Below are 13417 nucleotides of genomic sequence, written 5' to 3'. Positions count from 1 at the left end.
CACTGACCGCAACCAGCTGAAATTCTTTGGTCGTCAAATCCGAACTCAGCCTTTACTGGCTGAGTGCCATGAAACGCAGGCCAATTGGCACCATCCACGGGCATGAGCACTGCAAAGAATACAATGGACACAAGGAACATAATACCACCACATCCTTCCTTCCAGTTCCTACAGCGTAATACGACGACTGTTAATAGTCCTTCATAACAAAGAATGGCCGAAGTAAGTCTTCCATTTTAAAAATATAATAAATTTTCTATTATGCAAATGCTGGTCATGGTCTAGATTCCCCTGGATAATTTACAGATTGTGTTATAATTAATAATACGCCTCCATGGAAAGATGGTCAGCGTGTCCGACTTATGCAGATGAACCATGTTAACTCCCTAGTAGGACTGAACCTGGACGATAGTGCACCTGGGACCATATGCTGTTTCCCCGTAGGTGTTTCAATCTAGTGACGTATTTTAGAATCACAGAAAGCAATCTTCATCAGAAACCGCCGTAAGCAGTTTCTGGCATTTTCTACTTGTTATTGTGAAATATGAGGCTGTGATTTGTACAATTTTCCTAAATACTAAGAGCCCTCAATATGTAAGTACTGTACAATATATCAAAACTGCCTCGACGATACTGTCAACTCTTCAGTTTCTGAGTTCTATATTGAGTAAAATTCTGTATATTTTTAAAACTAATTACACAACGTGTGGACGGTTAAGCCATACTTCGTTGGTCGTACACCATTTGTACCTTGGAAAAAAAAGGCGGTCGTCTACGCGGGACACGTGATATCTGCAAATGAACTGAGTTTCTTTAATGTCTTGGTGATTTTCTGTCTTGAAAATGGAATTTTTGTTTTTTCCAATAGCTTCTGTATCAAAACTTTTTTTACTCGTAAATAGTTTTTGATAATACATCTTCTTAATTTCAGTTCACTTACTGAATAATGATGTCTCGTAGAATAATAATGTAAGACATAAGCTATTAAATACAGTATTTACTACATTTTCTCGATTGCAGCACTTTTAAATTTAAATAGAATATTTGTTCCTGGCTACATGACGATGTTGTACCTTGTTACGGTTTTTCACATTTGGAAAAACCTTACATTTCCGAAGTAATTTCTGTAATTTCAGGAAGAGACTGCATCATACCTTTTCAAAATTAAATAAGGAAATATACTGAAATTCTACTACAAGACTGGTCAGCAGCGAATATCTGAAAAGTGTTCTAAGGTACAACACTCTCCCCTACTATTGGGGATTTTTCGTTGGTGGGAGGAACGGAACGGAACGGGGTGCACTCAGTGTGGTGAAGCCAACTGAGAGGTCACTTCAGTAGGGGCTGGAAAACTTACAAGGGCCGGGAGACTGGCGTGTTGAGGCTGCCTCTCCAGACCACAGCCAAGTCACAACATTACCAGAGGAGGACATGGCAACCGGTCGCTACTCAAGTACATGGACCTCGAGGAAACAAACACGAATTAATGTAAGTAATACAAATATCAAAATCAAAATGTTTCGTCGAGTATCATTCCACATATAAATTGCCTGTGCGATACATGAGATTGTATGCTTACCAGCCGACACTGACTTCAGCATGAAATATTGCCTTCTTATTACAGACGTACCTGAAATGTAAACTTCTTTCTTAAGTCCCAATCTAATTTGGCTCAAATTTCACCTGTTGCTAATTCCGTGCACCGTAGTGCATTATTTAGAATTGAAGACGTGTCAACACGGTGTTGTGAGGACAGCTTGAGCATATAACAGAATTTCAGCAACTTCGTGTTGTGCAGTGTGACAAAGATTCAGACGTCCACATTACTGGTCTTCCTCCCTAAGCTATCACTATCGAGAAAACGTAAAAATACGAAATCTATACATATTTTTAAAATGTATGTTATGTAGATGTGTATCTTCCACATCTTCTTCTAACAAGGGAACCTCCCCATCGCACAGTTATAAGTTGGCACAGTGGATAGGCCTTGATAAGCTGAACACAGATCAATTGAGAAAACAGGAAGAAGTTGTGTGGAACTGTGAAAAAATAAGCAAAATATACAAACTGAGTAGTCCATGGGCCACATAAGCAACATCATGGACGAACTGTGCTTAGAAGCGCCGTGGTCCAGTGGTACCGTGAGCAGCTGCTGAACGAGAGATCCTTGGTTCAAGTCTTCCCTCGACTGAAAATTTTGCTGTCTTTATTTTTGCATAGTTATTATCTGTCCGTTCGTTCATTGACATCTCTGTTCACTGTAATAAGTTTAGTGTCTGTGTTTTGCGACCGCACTGCAAAACCGTGCGATTAGTAGACGAAAGGACGTGCCTCTCCAATGGGAACAGAAAACATTTGATCGTAAGGTCATAGGTCAACCGATTCCTCCACAGGAAAACACATCTGATATATTCTATACCACACTGGTGACGGCATGTGCGTCACATGACAGGAATATGTTGTCGACCCACCTAACTTGTACACTTGGCGAATGGGTAAAAAGATTCTTCTACCTTGCCCGATTTAGGTTTTCTTGTGGATGTGATAATCACTCCCAAAAAAGTGATGAAAACATAAGAGTTTGTCACATAAACTGAAAATAAAAAATTAAATTTACACTTGATGGAAGATTTGAACCTAGGACTTTTCGTTCCGCAGCTGCTCACGTTACCACGAGACCACGGCGCTCCTGCGTTACCATCGTCCTTATTGTTGCTTATCTTCCCTTGAACTACTCAGTTTGTATATTTTGTTTATTTTTTCACAGTTCTACACAACTTCTTCCTGTTTTCTCGATTGATCTGTGTTCAGTTTTTCAAGGCCTATCCACTGTGCCACCTTATAACTAAATCTGAGGGGGGTGCGATGGGGAGGTTCCCTTGTAAGCCACTGGATCGATTTCAAGCCAACTTGGTACACATATCCCTTACTGTCAGGTAACAATCGCTGTGGGGAGAAGAATCATCTACCTATCACAGTTTAGGAGATATTGTGTCATAAACACTGGGATGCGAAAAAAATGCCGCATCATGCTTATCTTTTTAGTACATTTATTCTACACTACTAAGACGCTCCCACAGCCGAGCCAGCTATAGGAAATCCCTGACACCTGGTGGCGCTTTTGACAGCTTTTAACTGCGGCTGTAGACGAAAACAATAGCCGTCTACAGAGCTATGAAGAGGTGCCGCTATAAAGACGTTTACAAAATCGCATTGTAGACACTCTAAGCAGCTGCGCCCAGTGTACAGAAACTGTTTCATAATTCAAAGGTGTTTTCACAAATACATGCAAATGAACTTTCCCCGATATTATACTACACTGTTCATGTGTTTCGTTTTCGTTTCTAATAGACAACTGGCAAAATAAGTATCAGGATAATGCCAGGTTTGCCAGCTAGTGTACAATAAAGTGCCAAGTTATGCAAATAATTAATTTGATTTTGTGCGGTAACTTAATTCTTTGTAATCCCTACATAATAAATTTGCATTTATTTCTGTATTGTATGGACTGAACAAGCGATGCAATATTCCTACATTGGTATCTTGACAGTAGCAGCTGTATACGTTGATCCGGCCAACGCCACGATGGTAAGCAACAGGCAGCGATCACAAGAGTGACGCGTCGTTCACGCTCGCAGACCTCCGCGTTCACTGTGCTGTTAATGTAGGAAAATTCATTCTGTATTCTTTGTAACTGTAATGACAAGAAATAATGAAATGTCAAATGTTGTAACGCATTGTATGACTCTTTGAAAGGAGTCTGCTCTCGATTGACACAGTAGTTCTTGAGAGTACAGACACAGCCTTTATGTGTCAGGTACAGGCATACCACTGATTTTAAGAAATTTCACTTATGACTCCTTAGCACAGCGGCCTAAGGCGCTGCAGTCATGGACTATGCGACTGGTCCCGGCGGAGGTTCGAGTCCTCCCTTGGGCATGGGTGTGTGTGTTTGTCCTTAGGATAATTTTGGTTAAATAGTGTGTAAGCTTAGGGACTGATGACCTTAGCAGTTAAGTCCCATAATATTTCACACACATTTGAACATTTTTTTCACTTATGACTGCACTTTGCGGAAGAAGTCATTTTATTGTAATGGATTTACAAAATACGAGGGCAGCTCAATAAGTAATGCAACACATTTTTTTCTGAAACAGGGGTTGTTTTATTCAGCATTGAAATACACCAGGTTATTCCCCAATCTTTTAGCTACACAACACTATTTTTCAACGTAATCTCCATTCAATGCTATGGCCTTACGCCACCTTGAAATGAGGGCCTGTATGCCTGCACGGTACCATTCCACTGCTCGATGTCGGAGCCAACGTCGTACTGCATCAATAACTTCTTCATCATCTGCGTAGTGCCTCCCACGGATTGCGTCCTTCATTGGGCCAAACATATAGAAATCCGACGGTGCGAGATCGGGGCTGTAGGGTGCATGAGGAAGAACAGTCCACTGAAGTTTTGTGAGCTCCTCTCGGGTGCGAAGACTTGTGTGAGGTCTTGCGTTGTCATGAAGAAGGAGAAGTTCGTTCAGATTTTTGTGCCTACGAACACGCCGAAGTCGTTTCTTCAATTTCTGAAGAGTAGCACAATACACTTCAGAGTTGATCGTTTGACCATGGGGAAGGACATCGAACAGAATAACCCCTTCAGCGTCCCAGAAGACTGAAACAATGACTTTACCGGCTGAGGGTATGGCTTTAAACTTTTTCTTGGTAGGGGAGTAGGTGTGGCGCCACTCCATTGATTGCCGTTTTGCTTTAGGTTCGAAGTGATGAACCCATGTTTTATCGCCTGTAACAATCTTTGACAAGAAATTGTCACCCTCAGCCACATGACGAGCAAGCAATTCCGCACAGATGGTTCTCCTTTGCTCTTTATGGTGTTCGGTTAGACAACGAGGGACCCAGCGGGAACAAACCTTTGAATATCCCAACTGGTGAACAATTGTGAATGCACTACCAACACAGATGTCAAGTTGAGCACTGAGTTGTTTGATGGTGATCCGTCGATCATCTCGAACGAGTGTGTTCGCACGCTCCGCCATTGCAGGAGTCACAGCTGGGCACGGCCGGCCCGCACGTGGGAGATCAGACAGTCTTGCTTGACCTTGCGGCGATGATGACACACGCTTTGCCCAACGACTCACCGTGCTTTTGTCCACTGCCAGATCACATTCTGCAAGCGCCTATGAATATCTGAGATGCCCTGGTTTTCCGCCAAAAGAAACTCGATCACTGCCCGTTGTTTGCAACGCACATCCGTTACAGACGCCATTTTAACAGCTCCGTACAGCGCTGCCACCAGTCGGAAGTCAATGAAACTATACGAGACGAAGCGGGAATGTTTGAAAATATTCCACAAGAAATTTCCGGTTTTTTCAAACAAAATTGGCCGAGAAAAAAAATGTGTTGCATTACTTATTGAACTGCCCTCGTATTAAGCTTTCTTAACTGACAGAATTACACTCAAAAGAAAACGCATTCTGATTTATGAAGTTAATAATAGCTCCACAGCATCTCTGAGTATCCATGATATCTGATACAGCAGCGGAGGAAGAAATCATTGAATTTGACTACGGTTAAAATTCAAGCCTAATTTCCAGAAGGTTCCTGCTCGGTAGTTTTGATATTTCCCCCCTCCCCCCACCCAGTCTTTTCCTTCACAGTACTGAATTTCCTGTTGTATCGTCTTGTCGCTCGTGGGCTCACCACCAATGAAGATCGATGTTGGGTAATTGCACACTGCCAGCCTTGGTTACAGGGCGCAAATATTTGTGATACTACTTCGAAAAAGCTCTACAATGTCTCAGCAGTGGTCGACGGACTGCATAGGGACTCAGCGGCGTTCCGACGACAGTCTCACAAAGTCTGCTATTACGGTGGTGGCCTCGGCCTCTTATTCCTTAGCAGGTTCCCTAGCGGCTAATACGCCTGATTTTGTTTAGAAACAAAGGTGAACGCCTCCAAAGGTGCTTTTTCTGCATCCTGAATCGCTTAAAACAGCAGTGTTATAATTGGCAGGCCTTTAACCCGCAACCTCCCCTTCCCCCCCCCCCCCCTCCACCATCCTCCCGAACCCCGATAACGGGTCTTTGGGGCTCGGGAACTTGGCGGCGTCCCTCAGCTGTCAGTCTTCAAATCATTCACACACTTCAGAGCGAAGATCAGCACTTATAAACCGCACCTGTCCATCTTCTGTGACTTGAGGGGAGTCTCACATTATCAAGGTTTGACGTTACTGGAATCGCTTCGTACAGAGCATCGAGCTGCGAAATATTTCAGTATGTAACAAATTTAACAGGCTTAATAATATGAGCTGCGGTAGACTGTATGGTAACCTACCCTCGAGATATTGTCCGGTGTTTCAGTATGTAATAAATTTAAAAGGCATAACAACATACTCTGTGGAGGCTGCTTGGTAGCCAACCCCCAACATGTAGTCCAACATATTCGGCAAGATTGGTTGATTGCAACGTTTGCAACGTCCCCTTAGAAAAATTAATGAATTACAGTGCTGATAAACTTCTTATGATATTTGATTTTCAAACAGATGAGCAAAACTGAACGTACTCAGACATTTCTCTCTTTAATTATTCTGATCAACACTAAACTGACCAACAATATTTTAGCGCAACGCTATCTGACTTTCAATAATTCCTACAAAAGAATGGCCCTGACTAAAAATAACCTACACCTTTCATGAATCACTTACCTCACAAAAATCTTCGTTACTCGAACTACTGCAATACAGCGAGCGCCAATACTGCCAGCTAAATAAAAGATTCTAACTACTGAAGGCACTAACTACTGGTTCCAGACGGCAACGATATAAAGTTGGACGCATGGGGCAGCGCTACAGACGAATAACAGTTACAAACATCACGTCAATCGCAGCACAAATTAGAAACAACGTAGCATCCAGGGTGCCGGTTTGGAAGAATGGTAGCCACGTTTCCTCTAACACTGCATCGTCGTTCATCCAGCCTCCCACTGCGTACTGAAATCTGCGGCTGTGGTAATTAATGACGCAAACGTCATATTAAATTAAGTGAGTCTGAACGTGATGTTATAGTCGGCGCACGAGTGGTGGGACATAGCATCTCCGAGATAGGATGAAGTGGGGATTTTCCCGTACAACCATTTCACAAGTGTACCGTGAATATCGGGAATCTGGTAAAACATCAAACCTCCGACATTTTTGCGGCGCCGGCCGGTGTGACCGAGCGGTTCTAGGCGCTTCACTCTAGAACCGCGCGACCGCTACGGTCGCAGGTTCGAATCCTGCCTCGGGCATGGATGTGTGTGATGTCCTCAGGTTATTTAGGTTTAAGTAGTTCTAAGTTCTAGGGGACTGATGACATCAGATGTTGAGTCCCATAGTACTCAGAGCCAATTGAACCATTTGTGCGGCCGGGAAAAGATCCTGCAGGAAGGGGCCCAAGGACGACTGAAGAGAATCGTTCAACGGACGGAAGTGTAACCCTTCAAGAAATTAATGCAGAGCCATCAACAAGTGTCAGCTTGCGAACAGTTCAACGAAACATCATCGAATGGGCTTTTGGAGCCAAAGGCCCATTCGTGTACTCTTGATGACTTCACGACACAACGCTTTAAACCTCACCTGGGCCCGTCAACACCGACATTGGACTGTTGATGACTGGAAACATGTTACCTGGTCGGACGAGTGGATGGACGTGTACGGATATGGGGAGAACCTCATGAACCCATGGAGCCTGCATGTCAGCAGGGGCTGTTCAAGTAGATTGAGGCTCTGTAAAGGTGTGGAGCGTGTGCAGTTGAAGTGACATGGGACTCCAGATACGTCTAGATATGACTCTAACAAGTGACGGGTACGTAAGCATACTGTCACATCATCATTCATGTCCACTGTGCATTCCGAGGGATTTGGGAAATTCCAGCAGGACTGTGCGACACCCCATACGTCCAGAATTGATACAGAGTGGCTCCAGGACCACTTTTCTGGGATGTCTCGTAACGTGTTGTTCAGAAGAGATCTCCACCCCGTCATACGGATTTATGGACAGCCCTGCAGGATTCGTGATGTCAATTCCCTCCAGCACTACTTCAGACATTAGTCGAGTCCATGCCCCGTCTGCTTGCTGTCGGGGGCCCTACAGGATATTAGGCAGGTGTACCAGTTTCTTTGGCTCCTCGGTGTAGTTCTCATAGCATACACAATAATTCTCTTTCGACCTTCGAAGTATTCTGAGAACTCCCTATGTTCCCGTTCCACCGATGTACCCAGAAAAATTCTTGAGGGAAAGATGATCCTGAGTCCTTCCTTTACAGCCTTGGAAGTATTTTGTCAAACTTTCGATGTCCATCAACTTTCCATTTTCTAGAGCTGTTTCTGTAACAACTTCATTGAATTATAGGTGACCTCACTTCTGCCATGTCCCATCATAGGCTACATCTGTGTCAGTGGCACCTGCATTGCACACCACAGTCTCGTCCACCGCTTTCTTCGTAGACTCAGCGCTCACTGAACTAAGACTGTCAAGAAGTAACTGTACGTATTTCTCAAAACTGGGGGTGTTGTCAAATTCACGATAGTAGAAAACGTTTCAGCTGCTCTTCTATCCTTCCCAGTACACCTCATCCAATATTCTAGTCTAAGATTTGAATTACAAATTCTTCATTTGCTCAACCTAGAAGAATATCCAGTTTTAGATACTCTACAGAAATCCCAAAACATATTAAGTTTTCTGGCCACACCTTAACCACAGAGTGCACGCAGAGCACCATCCATTAAAAGCCTACACAGAGCCCTCAGTTCAGCAATTATGGGACCACATTTAATAATACTGTCTTGCTCAGTTTTCCTAGAAGTGTCACTCTGGATTACCAAATATTGGAGTGTCTGTCTTGAGAAATGGTATCGACCTGACGTTCAGGCGATTTGTAGATGGTATCGACCTAACTACCAGGCGGTTTGTAGATATGCTTACAATCTCTGTTTCCTAACGAAATAGACCAGTTGCCATAAAATTTACGGTTTCCAGCACCAACACACTCTTTTGGAGCATAATAACTTTCGAAAATAACAAAATAGCAACAACTAAAACTACATAAACGTTTATAAGCAAAACAACGCTCGGAAACCCAACAAATAAAGTGTAAAACATACGACCATCGGAAAGCGTATCTTCCAACAGGGCTACTAACTCGAAAAACAGTTGTATAGTATATCTTTCTCGAGCAAGAATATAATGACAACATTTAACGTGTGGCCGCACATGGAGACATCGTTAAGTTAGTTTTTAAACAACTTCCCAAAGTTCAATTAATCTCATTTAGCTAATATTTTGTTCAAAGAACTAAACATTGTAGACACTGATTTAAAATTCAATCAAAAATTCGATTCTTTGAAGTTGATTCACAAGCATGTGACATTAAGCGATTTAGGAAAACCATGGAAAATATAAATCTACGTGATCAAAAGGGGATTTGAATCGCCTTCCTCCCCTAGACGAGTCCAGGACATGGATAGTGGCATCATTATGTTCGGTGATGTTAGATAGATTAGAAGGCAAGTACTGAGTGTTACGCATTTGAGATGCTATTGGTTACTGCAGTATTTAATTCCCATACAGAGATGACAAGTTGACCTTTCCGTTTGTGATAGGAAGTTACTGAGCTGCCTTAAGGGTTAGTGATTCTCCAATGACAGCAGGTGTTTTGAATCATCTTTTGGAAATAATCCCGTAAGACATTATGAGAGCAAGCGTTACCATGCAAAGGAGCCTTTCTACTAGAGAAATAGGAAACGGAAAGTGAAAAAGTCTGCATTTTGCTCCAGAGATTCATTGGCTGTCAAACGTGGATGTCAAAATGCTTTCTTGGAACTGCTTGGAGCTCGCGATGTCGAGGAGTTGGCCGGCAGTTATCACGGACAGTTAGATAACATTTTTACGTATAAGTTTTTTTGTGATGGGGGTTTGTAAATTTCATTTTAACTTCGGTGTATTTTGACATAAGAGATGAAGATATCTCCTCAGCATGAAAATTAAATCATAATTTAAATTTAAATGTTTTATTTTATAAGACAGGTAGCAAGTAAAGGTGCGGAAATTAATCATTGTTTTCGTTTTTCCTTTCATGACACTGAAGAAACGGCTGTTGAGTGCTGTTGATAAAAAGGTGAGCCAAGAAAAGAGTACCATCTTACTGTGAGTGATAAAAACTTGAGAGAGAGATAATACAGTCACAGGCAGTTTAATTATGCAGCACTGGACACCTTATAAAAATGTATATGTTTTGTTTGAGACATATAGCAATTATATACAGGGTGGTCCATTGATAGTGACCGGGCCAAATGTCTCACGAAATAAGCAACAAACGAAAAAACTACAAAGAACTAAACTCGTCTAGCTTCAAGGGGGAAACCAAATGGCGCTATGGTTGGCCCGCTAGATGGCGCTGCCATAGGTCAAACGTATATCAACTGCGTTTTTTTTTAAATAGGAACCCCCATTTTTATTACATATACGTGTAGTACGTAAAGAAATATGAATGTTTTAGTTGGACCACTTTTTTCGCTTTGTGATAGATGGCGCTGTAATAGTCACAAACGTATAAGTACTTGGTATCACGTAACATTCTGCCAGTGCGGACGGTATTTGCTTCGTGATACGTTACCCGTGTTAAAATGGACCGTTTACCAATTACGGAAAAGGTCGATACCGTGTTGATGTATGGCTAGTGCGATCAAAATGCCCAACGGGCGTGTGCTATGTATGCTGCTCGGTATCCTGGACGACATCCTCCAAGTGTTCGGACCGTTCGCCGGATAGTTATATTATTTAAGGAAACAGAAAGTGTTCAGCCACGTGTGAAACGTCAACCACGACCTGCAGCAAATGATGATGCCCAAGTAGGTGTTTTAGCGGCTAATCCGCACATCAGTAGCAGACAAATTGCGCGAGAATCGGGAATCTCAAAAACGTCGGTGTTGAGAATGCTACATCAACATCGATTGTACCCGTACCATATTTCTGTGCACCAAGAATTGCATGGGGACGACTTTGAACGTCGTGTACAGTTCTGCCACTGGGCACAAGAGAAATTACGGGACGATGACAGGTTTTCTGCAAGCGTTCTATTTAGCGACGAAGCGTCATTCACCAACAGCGGTAACGTAAACCGGCATAATATGCACTATTGGGCAACAGAAAATCCACGATGGCTGCGACAAGTGGAATATCAGCGACCTTGGCGGGTTAATGTATGGTGCGGCATTATGGGAGGAAGGATAACTGGCCCCCATTTTATCAATGGCAATATAAATGGTGCAATATATGCTAATGTCCTACGTAATGTTCTACCGATGGTCACTGCATCACAGAATGGCGATGTACTTCCAACATGATGGATGTCCGGCACATAGCTCGCGTGCGGTTGAAGCGGTATTGAATAGCATATTTCATGACAGGTGGATTGTTCGTCGAAGCACCATACCATGGGCCGCACGTTCACCGGATCTGACGTCCCCGGATTTCTTTCTGTGGGGAAAGTTGAAGGATATTTGCTATCGTGATCCACCGACAACGCCTGACAACATCCGTCAGCGCATTGTCAATGCATGTGCGAACATTACAAAAGGAGAAATACTCGCTGTTGAGAGGAATGTCGTTACACGTATTGCCAAATGCATTGAGGCTGACGGACATCATTTTGAGCATTTATTTCATTAATCTGGTATTTACAGGTAATCACGCTGTAACAGCATGAGTTCTCAGAAATGATAAGTTCACAAAGGTACATGTAGCACATTGGAACAACCGAAATAAAATGTTCAAACGTACCTACGTTCCGTATTTTAATTTAAAAAACCTACCTGTTACGAACTGTTCGTCTAAAATTGTGAGCCATATGTTTGTGACTATTACAGCGCCATCTATCACAAAGCGAAAGAAGTGGTCCAACTAAAACATTCATATTTCTTTACGTACTACACGAATATGTAATAAAAATGGGGGTTCCTATTTTTTTTAAATGCAGTTGATATCCGTGTAACCCATGGCAGCGCCATCTAGCGGGTCAACCAGAGCGCCATCTGGTTTCCCCCTTCAAGCTAGACAAGTTTCGTTCTTTGTAGTTTTTTTCGTTTGACGCTTATTTCGTGAGATATTTGGCCTGGTCACGATTAATGGACCACCCTGTATAATTTCTGTGCTTGTAAATAGAAGATTATGCGAAATAATACATTCACTTTCTATCAGCAGTTTCTCATAGGTCGCTGCAGCAGTGAAGGATACCTGAAGTCTAGAGAAAAGCGCAGGTCATTTCCGTTTTCAAGAAGGTTAGTGGGATAGATGAACATAATTACAGACCTACATCGTTGATGTTAATCTGTTGCAGAGTTACGGAACATGTCTTATGCTAATGAATTATGAATTTTTGAAGAACGTAGTTCTCCTGTATGAAAATCGACATGTATTTCGCAAATACAGATCTTGCGAAACTTAGCTCGCTCTGTTCCTCCATGAGATCCATAGCAGTGCAGGTATCGGAGCTCATATTGCTGCCGCGTTCCGTGACTTCAGGGCGGCATATGACACTGTCCCGCACTGCCGTTTACAGAAAAAAGAAATTTGAAAAAAAACGAGATTATCAGACCAGATTTGCGACTAGATTCAAGACTTCCTTGCATCTGGAACTCAGCATGTCCCTCCCTCTTAACGGAACAAAATCGACAGATGTGAAGGTAATTTCTGGAGTACGTCGACGAAGTGTGATAGGCCCGCTACTGTTCACAATTTACACAAATGATCCAGTAGAATGCGCCGGAAGCTCTTTAACGTTGTTCGCAAATATTGCGGTTGTCTATAACAAGGTAGCAACGCCAGAAGACAGTAGCGATTTGCAGAATGATCTCCAGAGAACTGATGAATGGTGCAGGCTCTGGCAGTTGACACTGAACGTAAATAAATTTAACATATTTTGCATACACAGTAAAAACGATCCACTGCTCTACAGCTTCAATATTGATGATAAATTGCTGGAAACAGTATCTACCGTAAAATATCTAGGAGTAAACTATCTTGAGCGACCTTAAGTGGAATGACCCCTTAAAACAAAGAGCAAGAAAGCAAATACCAGACTGAGATTCATAGGAAGTACTTTAAGGATATGTAATTAATACACTAAAGGAGTAGCTTGTAAGGCGCTTCCTTCGACTGATTCTTGAGTATTGTTCAACAGTATGGGACCCTTATCAGATAGGACTGACAGAAGAAAAGATCGAACAACCAGCGTCGAGTTTCGTCACGGGATCGTTTAGTCCGCATAAGAGCGTTATAAAGATTTTCAACAAACTTTAGTGTCAGACGCCACAAGAGATGCGTTGTGCATCACAGAGAGGTCTGCTGTTTAAATTTCGGGAGAGT

Source organism: Schistocerca nitens, chromosome 5, assembly GCF_023898315.1.
Source record: "Schistocerca nitens isolate TAMUIC-IGC-003100 chromosome 5, iqSchNite1.1, whole genome shotgun sequence".
Classification (NCBI taxonomy): domain Eukaryota; kingdom Metazoa; phylum Arthropoda; class Insecta; order Orthoptera; family Acrididae; genus Schistocerca; species Schistocerca nitens.
This window is presented reverse-complemented; position numbering follows the sequence as displayed.